The following is a 15,525-nucleotide window of genomic DNA, read 5'->3' as shown; positions in this document are numbered from 1 at the left end:
GATTTTTTTTTTTCATTTTTTTAGTTAGTTAAGTGGACCTGAACTCTTGCACAGAACAGAAGGAAACATAGAGAAATGCACCCTGTATGTATTCAGAGAGTCTAGGTTGTCTAATTCCCCCTCATTTGTGTCTAATCACAAGTTATAATTTGATCCGCCCCTGTGTCACATGTCTGCCTATTGCAGATAAGCAGATCATTCCATTTGAAAGCACAGGCTGTAAACAATATGTCTGCTTCCATGAATTAGGAAGTAGAAACTGTGCAGATTTATTTTAGGATTTGCATGAGCTGTAACAAATAAATGTTTTTTGTTTAAAGGTTATTATTCTGCTGTGTATCTTTTAGAGTAGAGAGGAGGTCTGAGTTCAGGTCTACTTTAATGTGGAGTGTCATGCCACTTTAAGTGAATTTCGGGGCTCTCACCTGAAGCACATAGATCACTTTTTTCTTTTTTGTGTCACATCATGTTTAGGTTTTTCAGTGTTCACGTGAGATGCAAGTGAAGCCAAACGTTTGCATAAAGTGAGCATTCTGACTTCTTGCAACAGTCCGTTTCCTGTCTTAATGGTGATATATGACTAGGCACCTCCCCAAGCATGTTTTGTCATTTACTCACATGCTGTTCACCACCAAGATACAGCTGTGTGGCTGTTTGTTTCATTGTGTACCAGAACATTTCAGTGGCTTTAATGCAAATCTTTCCAAGCTTAAAAGTTTAGACACACCTCAGCCTTACTCTCACAGGAACATCTTCAACTGCCAAAATATTCCTACCCCATTGAGCAGACCCTTTCTTCATTGTGCAGTCTCTCCATGTGTATTGTTTCTATTCAATTTGAAGCCGCTCTCTACCATGTCCAACAGACCCTACCATGTGCAGAAGTACCCAAATGCACTCCACGCCTTGCGCAGCAGCTCCTCTAGTTAACTGGATACAGTAGGATTAGGAGGCGCTCGTATATACAAGGTATATACTTTATGTATGTGTTGTTAACATTTAGAATAACTTCAAATATTAATAATAATAAGATTCTTGCCTACCTTATATAGGAAGACATCCACTCTTAATAAATTAATGATATTTATTTTCATAAAGCACCTCAGACAACGCGTTTCACGGCTCAAACCGCTTCCTCAGGTCAACAACAGGGTGCTCAGTGGGTATCTATAAGCTCCTGGGCGCCAACAGCTCTAGTTAACTGCATTTATGTGGCTTTTGAGAAAATCCAACCATGTTTTGAACCATTTTATTGATCCCACAAGGCCTGCACACAGCAAACTAAGCATGCTTAGTACTCCTAACAGCATATACCTGCAGCATCTAATTCTGCACCCCACCCTGCAGGGAAATCCATCATTTTTCTCAGAAACTCTGACAAACCTCAAAGGCTATCCACATAATTTAAAAAACAGTATCCTCCTTCTACTATATTCTGCAAACTCTTGCCACAAAATAGCAGACACATTTCAATAAATTCAGGCCAGGTTTCCTTGTGTTATGTAATGATATCTAGTCCCTGAGAACCTTAAAAAAAACAATGCCCATAATGTCTCAGCTTTCCTGTTAATGGGTTAATAATATTCTTTTGCAATCCTTAAAATTGCTTTATTTTGATATTCAGCAGAACACGGTAGGTAGTTATATACTGTTACCAAAGGGAGATGTTTAGCATGTGCCACTGTGCTCTGTATGTTTAACTAACAGATGATTTATTGCTTTCAAGAAAGGAGATATTCTTGTTAGAGGCACCATGCACAGTCTGTTTTTTTTGTATCAAGAGATAATTCTCCTTTCATATTTTAGAGACCAAAAGCACAATTTATGAAAGACAATGCAATGGCTTTAAGTGTTCTTGCTTTATTTTCTAGATTCAGACTTGCTATGAGATTAATTTTACATTTTCTGATTTTTGTTCTGGCTTTCCTTTGTACCGCAAGTTATCCCTTAGCTGTGTTTCTTTGTGATATAGTCAGTTGGGAAAACATGAGACATAATGCACCACATGACTGCTAAAGAGCTCAGCGTAGTATGCCCTCCACTTCTTATCATTGCTGTGGTTCGGTAGAACACTAGCATGCAGTAGGTATATACTTGTCTGTGAATATTTCCAGGAAAGAGTAAGTAAAACATGGAGTCAGAGGCAGCCTAACCAGTCAAGGGAAGGTGGGTGGTGGTGTGTGAAATATCGACTCCTGTGCTATCTCACTCATTTGTATATACTTGTATGTTTGTTACGATGGAATGCAATCCCTGTGTGGACTTCACTATTTTTTGGGGGTTGTGAGCAGAGCTGCTTCCTCTATAAAACACAAAACAATTCTGGTAAGGAAGAGGTGAAAAAGAAAGTGTGCTGGAACTCATGGGAAGAGGAGAGCCTACTCTTGGAGAGAGAGGGCAGAAGTACATATGTAGGTGTACTGGCTGGTGCGCAACCTGTGGATAGTGAGAGGCTGGGCACTAGAGCAAGAAAGGAGCAGAGAGGAAGGGTACACATTGCTGAAGGCGCCCGTAGGAGATGAGAGAAGCACAAGACACTAGGCCTTCCTATGCTGTGGGGATCATCTGGCTACCTATACTGCAGGGGTCATCTGGATGCCTATTGTGGGGGGTCATCTGGTTACCTATACTGCAGGGGTCCTTTGGCTACCTATTGTAGGGGGACATCTGGCTACCTATATAGCTGGGGTCATCTAGCTGTCTATAGTGGGGGAAAATCTGGCTACCTATACTGCAGGGGTCATCTGGCTACCTATTGTAGGCGGACATCTGGCTACCTATTTAGCAGGGGTCATCTAGCTGCCTATTGTGGGGGGGAATCTGGCTTCCTATACTGCAGGGGTTCTTTTGGCTACCTATTGTAGGGGGGACATCTGGCTACCCATATAGCAGGGGTCATCTAGCTGCTTATTGTGGCGGAACATCTGGTTACCTATACTTTGTGAAGGGGGTGTTTCTATATTTGGATTTCTATACTGTAGTGATCATCTAGCTGCCTATCACGGAGGGTACATCTGGCTACCTATGCTTCGGAGGCTCAATGCTATATGAGGCAAGTTACAGTATTATTAAATTAATAGTCAGAAAAATCAAATGCAGTCACACCATGAAAATATGAAAATTACATAAAAATTGCAAGAAACTGTATGGAAAGACACAAGTTAACATTTGGAATATCTACATTGTAGCAAGATAGTGATTTTCTGTTGAAAATATCTCAATATTATTATTATTATTATTATTATCTTTTGGAAAATCTACATTGTAGCACAATACTGTTTTTCTGTTAAAAATAGCTCTAATTATTATTATTATTAATAAACTTTATGTATAAAGTGCTAACATATTACTCAGTGCTGTACAAAAGATTGGGGAGACATTACAACATTAAACAATGTTACACATTACAGTGTTCAACAATGGTACATAAAATAGTGATGTAACAATGCAGGGTTAAAGAGAACCCGAGTTGGGAATTTATTATGCTAGTGGGGCACAGAGGCTGGTTGTGCACACTAAGACCAGCCTCTGTTGCCCCATGGTGTGCCTCAAAGACCCCCCTGCGCACCGCTATACCCCCGCAGTGCTGGCGACACACAGCGCGTCGCCAGCACAATGTTTACCAAAGCGCTGTCTGTCAGCGCCGCTCCCCCGCCTCCTCCGTATCGGCGCAACCCGCCCGCGTCACTTCCCTCCAATCAGCGGGAGGGGAGGGACACAGGCGGGTAGCGCCGATAAGGAGGAGGCGGGGGAGCGGCGCTGACAGACAGCGCTTAGGTAAACATTGTCGCCAGCACTGCGGGGGTATAGCGGTGCGCAGGGGGGTCTTTGAGGCACACCATGGGGCAACAGAGGCTGGTGTTAGTGTGCACAACCAGCCTCTGTGCCCCACTAGCATAATAAATTCCCACCTCGGGTTCTCTTTAAATACAACAGATGAGTCACTGAATCCACATGGTGGCAGTGAAGAGCAGTAGGACTCTGTCAAATACGCTCCTTTAGGTTATACACATGATAATATGTAACCTGTCAGGCCTGTCATGGAGGTCTTCTGCCTAGGCTGCAGCCTGCTGTTACAAGCATCTTTTCTATTGACAGCTGAGGTTCTTTGAATTGTGAATGGCATGAAGGAGTTGGGCTGAGCTAGAAGTCAAGGCCTCCGTGCCATGTGAGCTTGAGACTATTAAAGGTTGGCTGAGTGCACAGGAAAAGCTCTGGAATACATGAAAGGTAGTTGCAGCCACCTTGTGGTACCGGTGGCTTTTTATTGCTTCCCCCAATCTGTATTAAAAAGTCCTATAAAAATAAAGCAAAATATATTTTTGGACAGCAGCATTAGTAATCACATGACAGCTCCTTCTAGCTTCCTCGCGGCTTCCTTCTAGCACTGTGAGAAGATTTATAGACATTTTGAGAGACTTATTTTGAAATTACAGATTTGTTTAGGATGTTTATGTTGAATGAAAGCTTAACCTACTGCAAAGTAATACATCTTTGTAATCAACTTCTCAGGTGAAGTGTCATGCAGTTTTTAAATCACTAAAACGCCAAGGCTGCTGTACTAAAAATACATTTTCTGTCATATCTTATTACACTTACAGATGCATTTAAATAGGTTGTACTCAGGGCAGTTCAACATGAGGTGAACTTAACATTCTATGTACCACATATTAACAATGAACTGTTGGATTTCAGAAGATCTGTAATATTTACAATAGATTAAAAAGATTTTATGTCATGTAGATACTGAGAATACAGGTACACACCTTTAGTAAACCTGCCCATTAAAAAGATATCATCACAAAAATATGCTAACAGTTGTCATGTTGAGATGAGCCGAACATTTTCCTCTAAGAGGAAATCTGGTTCATTTGTGTATTAATGGTGCCCATATGCAATTAGCCTTTTCTCCTAAGTTTTTCCTAGGTGATATTTTCAAACCTTTTCAATTAATCAGAATCATTTTAACAGTACTTTTGCACCTACTTTTTGGTATTTTTTTGTATTGCAAAGTGCTGAAAAGTTATTTTAAACAGAAGATGAAAAATGATCTCCTAGGACACAACTTAGGAGAGAAAGTGAATTAAATAAGGGTGTCTTAGATAAGGTCCTGGAGTTTAAATGCTTCCACTCATGATCATGTAAAAAAAATGTTAATTAAAACAAAAAATATGATGTATTTACAATGACACTGAATGGGAGTCTTGGAAGCAGAGCTTCGGCTCACACTGTATTTTAAAGCCAAACGAATTCGGTAGAGCGGATCTGTTCTCCGCTTCACCGGATCCATATGGCTTGGTCCACACGGGCAAACTGATTCGTGAAAACGTTTTCAGTTCATTGCCATTCTGGTCTGCAGAGCGGGCGGAGGATGGAGTGTTTCTTACTCAGGCTAACGTCTCTTCCCCTTGCGTACCAACCCAGAAGGAGGAAGCGAGGTAGTCACATGATGCGGCGTGGGACGCAAGGGGAAGAGACGGAAGCCTGAGTAAGAAACCCTCCCTCACCTGCTTTTTAGGAGTCTAGCGTCCCCAGTCCCCCACATCCCTACCACCATTGGAGCATCACCACATCCTCCCCAGACACCCACCCCCAGTGGATTTTGGCCCTATAACAGTCAATTTCTTCACTAGTGTGAAGAAACGTTACGTTCTCTCATTGCTCCCAATGCAGGGCTTTAGCTGCCATTTCCAGTCTGCTGGCCTCAGCGGTCTGGAAAATTTGGCACCCCCCTCCTTCAGTATAGGTAGCGAGATGATCGCCCCCTTTCCTCCAGTATAGGAAGCCAGATGGCCCCCCATTCCCTCTAGTATAGTTAGGCTCATGACCCATTCCCCCCAGTATAGGTAGCCAAATGACCCCTTCCCCTTCAGTATAGGTAGCCAAAAGACTCCCTTAATCCCTCCTTCTTCCCCCCCCCCCCTTTAAAGGGAAGGTTCAGGGAGGGGATTCAAAAAATAAAAATAAATTTCCACTTACCTGGGGCTTCCTCCAGCCCGTGGCAGGCAGGAGGTGCCCTCGCCGCCGCTCCGCAGGCTCCCGGTGGTCTCCGGTGCCCGACCCGACCTGGCCAGGCTGGCTGCCAGGTCGGGCTCCTCTGCGCTCCATTTCCTGGGACTTCTGCGTCCCACGACGGCGCGATGACGTCATCGGACGTCCGCCGGGCTGTACTGCGCATGCGCAGTAGTTCTGCGCATGCGCAGTACAGCCCGGCGGACGTCCGCCTATTTAAGAATAGGTAGCGAGCTCATCTTTACACCACAGCAGCCATCAGTATCAATAATTTCTTCACTCGTCTCCAGTGCAGAAGTTTCCTCTTCTTTTCCGTTTCCAATGCTGCATAAGTCCATAGCTGCTGGCCACAATGCAAACATGCACAGAGAGCAAGATGGCTGCTGCACAGGCGGCTAGCAGCAGAGTACCCCACGGTCAGGAGATCTCCCTGCATTGCAGCATTTGCAAGCTTGCAAATACTGCAGCAGTTTATAGCCTGCTGCTTTGGTGCCCTTGCTCCTGTGGTGCCCTAGGCCATGGCCTAAATCCAGCCCTGGCATTTCCCAATATTAAAGAGGAATGTGGAGGCTGTCATATTTATTTCCTTTTATACAATGCCAGCTACCTGTCTGTCCTACTGCTTTTTTGGCATCAGCAGGGTCTGAATCACATATGTGAAATAAGCATGTGGTGCTCGATTCTGCGCCCAATCGATTTGCTGTTCAAACCCCACTTGATTCTCTTATCTTCTGCTCGTTTTTCTTATCTTTTTTTCAATTCACTTCAATGACAAATCGAGTGGTAAAACAATCGAACGGGAGATCGGACATGTCGGAAATTATCTATCTAACCATCTAATTCGCTCAGAAATGACCCGTGTATTCCCCAGCATTAGTAGCCTTCTTTAGCCCAGCAAAACCTTGCTTCCTCTTAAATGTTTATTCTTTTCGGGGATTAACGATAATGTGAAATCATTGTTTTACCTTGGGAAAAAGGTCCCGTTGTTGTTGGATTTTTTGCCTCTAAAATAGGAGAGCAAGTTAAAGAATGTTTGAATTTAAGTATGACAAAATAATGCCTGTGCAAATATGTCTGTCTATACACTTGCTCAAGGGAATACCAGACCACTGCCTCAGGGGTAGCTGCAAAACCCCAGCCAGGAACATCCCTGTGCCTTACCTGCCTTAAAGGACAACTGTAGGGAGGCTGCCATGTTTTTTTCTTCTTTTGTGCAATACAAGTTGCCTTATAAACAGACAAACCGAGAGCCTGATATAGTGTAGTAAGTATTGGACAAGGAGGAACAAATGACAAGTAAGTATTATACTTACAAACATGAGTTACCGCTCAGGCAACCACTGTATAAGCAGGTGGGGAGATTAGACCTGTCCCCACTCAGGATTAAGATGTTGCTCTCTGTGAAAGAAGAAAGGAGGGTGTATCACCCTTCCACCAAGGGTGGAAAACTGGATATATCGATGTACAGAGGCACCAACAGGATAAAACGTACTAAAAAGTTTAAAATATTGAGGTGGTGGTGGTGGTGGACCAGCCGACCTAAAGCAGTTTGTCTCGGAGTATGTGAATAAAATATTTTTGACTTCAATCGACAGCATCGAGTGAATATTTTAAACTTTTTAGTACGTTTTATACTGTTGGCGCCTCTGTACATCAATACTAGTTGCCTGGTTGCCCTGTTGATCTATTTGGATGCAGTTATGTCTGCATAACACCAGAAACCAGCATGCAGCTAATCTTGTCAGTTCCGACATTAAAGTCGGAAACACCTGATCTGCTCTATGCTTGTTCAGGGTCTATGGCTAAAAGTATTAGAGATAGAGGATCAGCAGGACAGCCAGGCAACTGGTATTGCACAGAAGGAAAAAAAACATGGCAGCCTCCCTACAGTTGTCCTTTAATGATGGTAGTGGAAGAGCTGTCAGTATAGTATGTACAACTAATCCTGCCATCAGCTACAAAGAGTGTGTCTGATAAAGTATGTGCAAATTTGCAGCATGTAAGAAAAAAGAAAAACCCAGCATTTTTCTTTATTGCAAATTGAAAATGAAACTTCATTACATTCCATATTTGTGCAGAAATAGCAACATGTCTAAAGGGTCACCATTTTCTCTTTTAGGGTTTATATGCACTGGTGCTGTAACCAAAACAGCATGCGTCATCTCTGTTATTTCTCCCATCATTGGTGAGTAGGGAGGGGAAGGTGCAGGGGAAGCAATACAACGTAGTGCTAGTCTGTAGTGAGAGAGATATGGAGGGTAACATATTATTTCCTTTTAACAGACTCAGAACAAGCATTCAGATAAGATCCTTTGACTAGATTTTCATAACACTACAGAACGACCCATGTATTCCCAGCATAAGGTGCCTAGGGCTCAAACTCCATCTGTGCCCGTCTAGAAGAAGGTAACTTTTGACCCCATGCAGATGTTGCAATTGACTAACAAAAGTTAATAACTGCACACACATGAAATCTAAATGTGAACAAGTTTTATCTGCCAAGTAAAAAATATACAAAAGATGCCAATGTATACCACTGAACCTGGAGGTAAACCAGCATACCAAAAAAAAACTATGGCTTAAAAAATCTGGTAGGCCATTTACTCTCAAATCCAGGCAGTACGGAGCACTCCAAACACCACAGCATCAATCCTACAACCCACGTATACCACAGTACCATAACTAGCAACCTAGGCTGGCCTAATTCCACTGTATAATGGAAGATGACAGCAAACAGCACATGCAATCTTGATAATGAAAGTATCAGACTGATTTCACCCCTATGGCCCAATGTCAGCCTGACGTTCTTCCACAGCTTTAACCAGGTAGAACAGGGTGTGCTAAGACTGACACATAGCAATCCGCCAAGCCCATCCATCTGAACAGACCACAAGGTCACGAGGCAGAGCAGAGTTTGGTCACGTGATGGCCTGGCATCTGAAGCCAGCTTCTCCAATAGCAGTAGTGGCTAAGACATGACAAAGCAGCCACTTCCTAGCCTATGTTGTGACATACAGCTGACATGTTTTGCCTACAGACCTAGGCTTTCTCAAGGCATGATGTAGTTGCACCTAATTTGTCCATATATAGGATTAAATATGTAGGAGTGTCCATATTGATTGCTTTGTTTACCCTAACTAAGGGAATTTCATCACATCATCAGGGTTGTATAGCGTAGCACCATCTCCTGGATAAACATGAGATGGCACCCAATTAGTTTAGCAGTGTCAACGTCCATAGATAAGAAAGTCACATTAAGCATAGTTGAGCTGGAATGTTAATGCACATGTAATTTCTGCAAGTGCACATATCATTTGGAGGCAATAACACTAACACACACACACACACACACACACACACACACACACACACACACACACACACACACACACACACACACACACACACACACACACACACACACACACACACACACACACTTTGCTTCAGAATGTCACACAATAAACATGTAAAGCAGAAGGATTGATTGAGCTGCCTTAGATGACGCATCGGCAAAAGGTCAAGGATAGAAAAATGAGGCAATATGAATCAAAAACGACCACAAAAGGTTTTTCTAAATGTAAAAATATCAAATATGAATTGTTTATTATCATCAAAACACACACATACACTAACAAACATATATATAAAAGAAACTGCCAGGTGGCCACCTATCCTCCCCAGGCGCCCTCAAACACACCGCTCATTCATACAACTAACTAGACCTGTTATCAAATATAGACCATGAAAGTCCAGCGCATAGCGCAGGTAATATCCAGGATAATATAATGATACTAAGTTGATTAGTATCAGACTGATATCGTCACTTATGGTAGTTAATGTAGATAGCAACAGCACATGGACATCATGTAGCACATGCAGGCCGTAATAGCAGAGATGAATCAATTCAAAGGTGCTCCATGCAACGTAGCAGAAGAAACAAGCACAATGCAGATGAAGCCAACATGCAACGGCCCATATGGAGATGGTAAATAGCAAGGTAGGCAAACAGTGAAGCAATGCCGATAATGTTCAGTCGGTATGCTATGCGAGAAGCATAGCTCTTACCCTCCGCTGGTATATCAGGTTGAATCAAGATGGCATGCAGTGATTAGCTCCGGAGATCCTGTGGTTGCCTATGCATAGGATCCAGCCATAAGTGGCTACCGTCCAGTGGGTTGTCAAATGGTCCTGTGTATAAGCATCAGGTTATAGTTGCAAAAAAGTCCCCATCTAACTGGTCGGTGGTCCGTGCAAGGAAACTGGAGCACCCAGTAATGTTGCCGTGAGCGGTCTGTGGCAGCGACAAGGGGGAGTGAGGCGCCAGCAGCAGATTCAGAGTCACCACGCCGGGAGACCCAACATGTTTCGCTGGCAAGCGGCCAGCTTTCTCAAGGGAGGCGTGGTAAATGCAGCAAACTAACCAGTGGACTGTCTTATAGGATGCCGTCATGCATCCCTAACACGCACAGCACGCTCCAGTGTCACCGCCCACCAGCTCCCACCCGACCCAGACACGAGGACCAATGGACCAAACGCGGCTAGGAGGGGCCAAGGAGGGAAGGCGGAAGGGACACCATCCATATGCCTCCGCCGCGTGGAACGCAGGAAATACATCCACCTGCGCACACACCACGGGAGAGGAGGAGAGGGGCCCTGAAACTGGAGCGCCTGTGAAACATAACAACAAAGCACGTACAAACCTGTATGAATCAGGTATAACATGAGCAAAAAATGTATATAAAATTATTTATAAATTATAAAGAGCTGTAGATCCAAAAAGCTTGCAGACAACAAAATTTAGAGCAAATATTAAGAGCCTGGAGTGGCAAAGAGACCACACCAGAATGCAGCATATAAACTAGCTGCTAAATAGCCCTTAAAGGGGCCCCCCCAGGGAAAATCCAAAACCGATGGAAAGGGGACCCAAAATACTGCAAGCACATATATAGACCATAGCATGCAGACATATGTGCGGGGCACATATAATACAGTGGGACGCCCCAACATACACACGCGGAGAGGAGCACCCCAGATCACATTTAGACAGGCAGGAATGGTGAAAACCCAAAGGAATCATTTAGGCCAGGTGGAGTAGTTGCTCGAAGTTCATAGATCCACTTAGGCTCTATCTGCAAGAGGAGGCGATCAAAGTTGCCCCCCCTTATATTTGTGTGAATCCGGTCTAGACCAATAAAACGTATCTGGTCATATCTGCCACCATGCATGGCCCTGAAGTGCCGAGCCACCGGAGTTAAGGCAGTTAGGTCCTTTTTCTTATTTGTTTTACTGGAGATGCTAGTAATATGTTCACCAATTCTTGAGCGTAGCTCACGTTTGTTTTTTCCAACGTAGAATGCGCCGCACGGGCAGATCAACAAATAAACTACCAAAATTGTTTCACAATTGACGAAATGTGCCAAGGACCACGTTCTGCCATCCGGTAGCTCCACATTTCTACCAACCTGTACATTGCGGCAGACCGAGCAGCCCCCACAGGTATAAGTTCCTGTAAGGCGACAATGTCTAGAACCGGGGCCCGAGCCCCGAAAGTTGGTGCTGATCAAGTGGTCCCTTAGTGACTGTGCCTTACGGAAAGTTAAAAGGGGTCTGGGTGACAACAAAGGGCCCAAATGGGGATCATTAAGGAGGATATACCAGTGTTTTTTCAGAATATGTTGAACCTCTGAGTGCTCGGCACAATAACGTGTCACAAACCGCAACATATTATCGTGAGATTGTTTCCGAGCAGATGGTTTGCAGATAAGGGAATCTCTATTAGAATGGCGTGCCCTTTCGTGTGCCCTCCTTAAACCCCTGTCGCCGTATCCCCTCTCCCTAAACCTGGAACAAAGTCAATTAGCTTCTTGTTGGAATAATTTCTCGTCAGAGCAATTCCGTCGTATCCGGAAATATTGACCGGTTGGAATTCCCCTGATTGTATGCAATGGATGAAAACTATCAGCTCTTAGAAGTGAGTTGGTAGCTGTATTTTTCCTAAATAAAGTGGTGGATATCTCACCCTTCGTATCCACTGAAATCAGCAGGTCCAGAAAGGGGAGGCGGCGACATGAGAAATCGGAGGTGAAACGCAAGTTTCGTTCATTTACGTTAAGGGTCTCAACAAACGCGTTGAGAAGAGTTGTAGTGCCTGACCATAAAATGAGGATGTCATCTATGTACCTGTGCCACGAAAGTATGTGGCACAGGTACATAGAGAGACCCTCACTGGCAAAAATCTCTCTCTCCCACTCCCCCAGGTACAGGTTAGCATACGACGGGGCACACGTTGTCCCCATCGCCGCTCCCTGCACCTGGAGGTAGTGAGTACCTTCAAAAACAAAGAAATTGTGTGTCAGTAAAAATTCAAGCAGCGTAATCAAAAACATATTATGGGGTATATGCTGTATCCCCAATTCGCTCAAGAATCCTTCTACGGCTTGTATACCCCTATCGTGCGGGATGCTCGAGTATAGGGCCTCCACATCAAGGGCCACAAGAATGGTGCCAGATGGCACCTGTATTTCATTCAACATCTGTAAAAGATGCAGAGTGTCTCTCGTATAAGATGGGAGGGCCTGTACGTGGGGTTGCAGATGTTTATCTAAATAGATACTGATCTTCTCAGTGAGGGAACCACACCCGGACACTATAGGGCGTCCAGGTGGTTTCTCAAGTTTTTTATGAACCTTTGGTAAGGCATAAAAAGTTGGTAAGACCGGATCCTTAACTTTAAGGTACTCTGCGGTCCTGTTGTCTACAACCCCACGATCGCAGGCATCATTAATAATGGCATCAAGTTTAGTTTGGCACTGCCAGGCCCTTGATGAGGAGGCCCGCACATAGCAATCCCGCCTACTCAAAATATCTAAGCACATATCTCTGTACATAGATACTGTCATCACCACGACATTACCCCCCTTGTCAGAAGGTTTAATGATCCACTGGTCCTGAGTTTTAAGAAATTCAAGGGCCTCAAGCTCATCATGTGACAGGTTGGTCCGGGGAGGGGGTCCCCCGCGTTTGGAACCCAGAATTGCAAAATCCTCTTCCACCGCTGATATAAAGGTTTTTAAACTAGCATTCATAGAAAAAGGTGGAAAGAAAGAAGACCTCTTATAAAGGCCCAAATCCATAGCAGATAATGGAGTGTCCAGAAGATTGGAAGTCGCCCCCTCCACTGCCTCAGACTCTAATGCCTGTGGATGGGATGACTCATTATATAGACTTTCTAAAGTCTCCAATGCTTCAAGGTCTTCAACTGACCAACTGTCTATAGCTGAATTGCCAGTGGTGGGTTTACTTCTAGGTGCCAATGACTGCAAAAGGACCCGTCTCCCAAAAAGATGTAAATCCTTAACCAGGTCAAAGATGTCCGCCCTATAAAAAGGACAGAAACCCAAACCTTTTGCCAGCAATGTTATTACTGCATCCGGTAAGTTAGAGCCAGTCAGGTTAATGATCCGAAGATCACCAGCCTGAGAGGCTTCAGCTATCTTCTCTTTGAGATCGCTCCCTGGTTCTTGGCCTGATCTAAAAAAAACGATTGTGCAGATGATGAGCCCGACGACCCACCCGATGCTGAATAGCCATCGTCGTCGTCGCCCCCTTGGGCAACGCTTGACTGTGATTGACATGGTTCACGAGGCTTTTTAGTCTTATTGCCACCCGTAGGTCTTCTTAAGCGTTGTTCAGCTTTCCTATTCCTGGTGTGATTACTGATAGGGCTAGTATTGACCGAGCTTGAGCTTTGGGATTCAATCGGGGCAGAGACCACCACAGAGGAATCAGATCCAACCGGAGTTGGTACCTGGGGGTCCTTGGGTTTGTTAGGGGGTTTTGGTTTACGGGGGTTTGGCCGTCTAAGACCCCACTTGTAGGCCGCCCCGATTTTGTACGCGGTCCTATCTCTCAGAACCTTCTGATCACGTTGTATGACCAAGTTTTTATTAAATTTACTAATATAAGTCTCTAATTCACTATTACGTTTGATATAAAGCGGGTCTTCAGCCCAAATTTTTAGGGAATCAGTGACCTTCTCAATCTCAGACTCAATACCGGTTAAATCCGTCTGGTCAAGCTCGTTCATTAATGTCAAACAGACCCCAGCGCAATCTTCAAAATTGTTCTGCCACCTAGATTTGAAATCTTCACTTAAGTTAGTCCTATGGGGAAAAACTTGAAATCTCAGCCAAAGCGGGGAGAATTTATCCTCCAAATATATTTTGTTATATTTAATATTCCACCATAACCGTGACTTTCTTTCGTATAATTTAGATAGTTTGCGAAAACCACCATTAATTAGTTGTTGACCATCCCTCACCCCTTGTGTCTGAGAACACTCACTCTCCACCCGTGAAACAAGGGCGTCCCACTGTAGCATGCTTCCAACCAAAGAAAACCGCTATACTCCCACCTCTGGATTCAATTATCTCATTTAACCCAGAATCAATGGGGTATATATCCTAAAGTGAGGAGGGAGTACGGGTTATTTTAAAAAGAAAACGTTGACTCATTTACTTCAAAATATAAACATTGGCAAAAGGTCAAGGATAGAAAAATGAGGCAATATGAATCAAAAACGACCACAAAAGGTTTTTCTAAATGTAAAAATATCAAATATGAATTGTTTATTATTATCAAAACACACACATACACTAACAAACATATATATAAAAGAAACTGCCAGGTGGCCACCTATCCTCCCCAGGCGCCCTCAAACACACCGCTCATTCATACAACTAACTAGACCTGTTATCAAATATAGACCATGAAAGTCCAGCGCATAGCGCAGGTAATATCCAGGATAATATAATGATACTAAGTTGATTAGTATCAGACTGATATCGTCACTTATGGTAGTTAATGTAGATAGCAACAGCACATGGACATCATGTAGCACATGCAGGCCGTAATAGCAGAAATGAATCAATTCAAAGGTGCTCCATGCAACGTAGCAGAAGAAACAAGCACAATGCAGATGAAGCCAACATGCAACGGCCCATATGGAGATGGTAAATAGCAAGGTAGGCAAACAGTGAAGCAATGCCGATAATGTTCAGTCGGTATGCTATGCGAGAAGCATAGCTCTTACCCTCCGCTGGTATATCAGGTTGAATCAAGATGGCATGCAGTGATTAGCTCCGGAGATCCTGTGGTTGCCTATGCATAGGATCCAGCCATAAGTGGCTACCGTCCAGTGGGTTGTCAAATGGTCCTGTGTATAAGCATCAGGTTATAGTTGCAAAAAAGTCCCCATCTAACTGGTCGGTGGTCCGTGCAAGGAAACTGGAGCACCCAGTAATGTTGCCGTGAGCGGTCTGTGGCAGCGACAAGGGGGAGTGAGGCGCCAGCAGCAGATTCAGAGTCACCACGCCGGGAGACCCAACATGTTTCGCTGGCAAGCGGCCAGCTTTCTCAAGGGAGGCGTGGTAAATGCAGCAAACTAACCAGTGGACTGTCTTATAGGATGCCGTCATGCATCCGTAACACGCACAGCACGCTCCAGTGTCG

At 44.1% G+C, this 15,525-nt stretch overlaps 1 long non-coding RNA gene across 1 annotated transcript in view; it reads left to right on the top strand.

Annotated features, from left to right (window-relative positions):
* The window catches only part of LOC137534087 (uncharacterized), a 105,924-nt gene extending 97,508 nt beyond the window's left edge, over positions 1-8,416 (top strand). Inside the window, exons 3-4 of the long non-coding RNA XR_011024304.1 lie at positions 8,132-8,197; positions 8,296-8,416. This is a non-coding gene — a long non-coding RNA (uncharacterized lncRNA). The remainder of the gene's footprint in view (positions 1-8,131; positions 8,198-8,295) is intronic.
* The last annotated feature ends 7,109 nt before the right edge of the window (positions 8,417-15,525 follow it).

The sequence above is a fragment of the Hyperolius riggenbachi genome, chromosome 10 (genome assembly GCF_040937935.1).
Source record: "Hyperolius riggenbachi isolate aHypRig1 chromosome 10, aHypRig1.pri, whole genome shotgun sequence".
Classification (NCBI taxonomy): domain Eukaryota; kingdom Metazoa; phylum Chordata; class Amphibia; order Anura; family Hyperoliidae; genus Hyperolius; species Hyperolius riggenbachi.
Note: the sequence above shows the minus strand (reverse complement) of the source record. Positions and strands in the feature narration are given on the sequence as shown.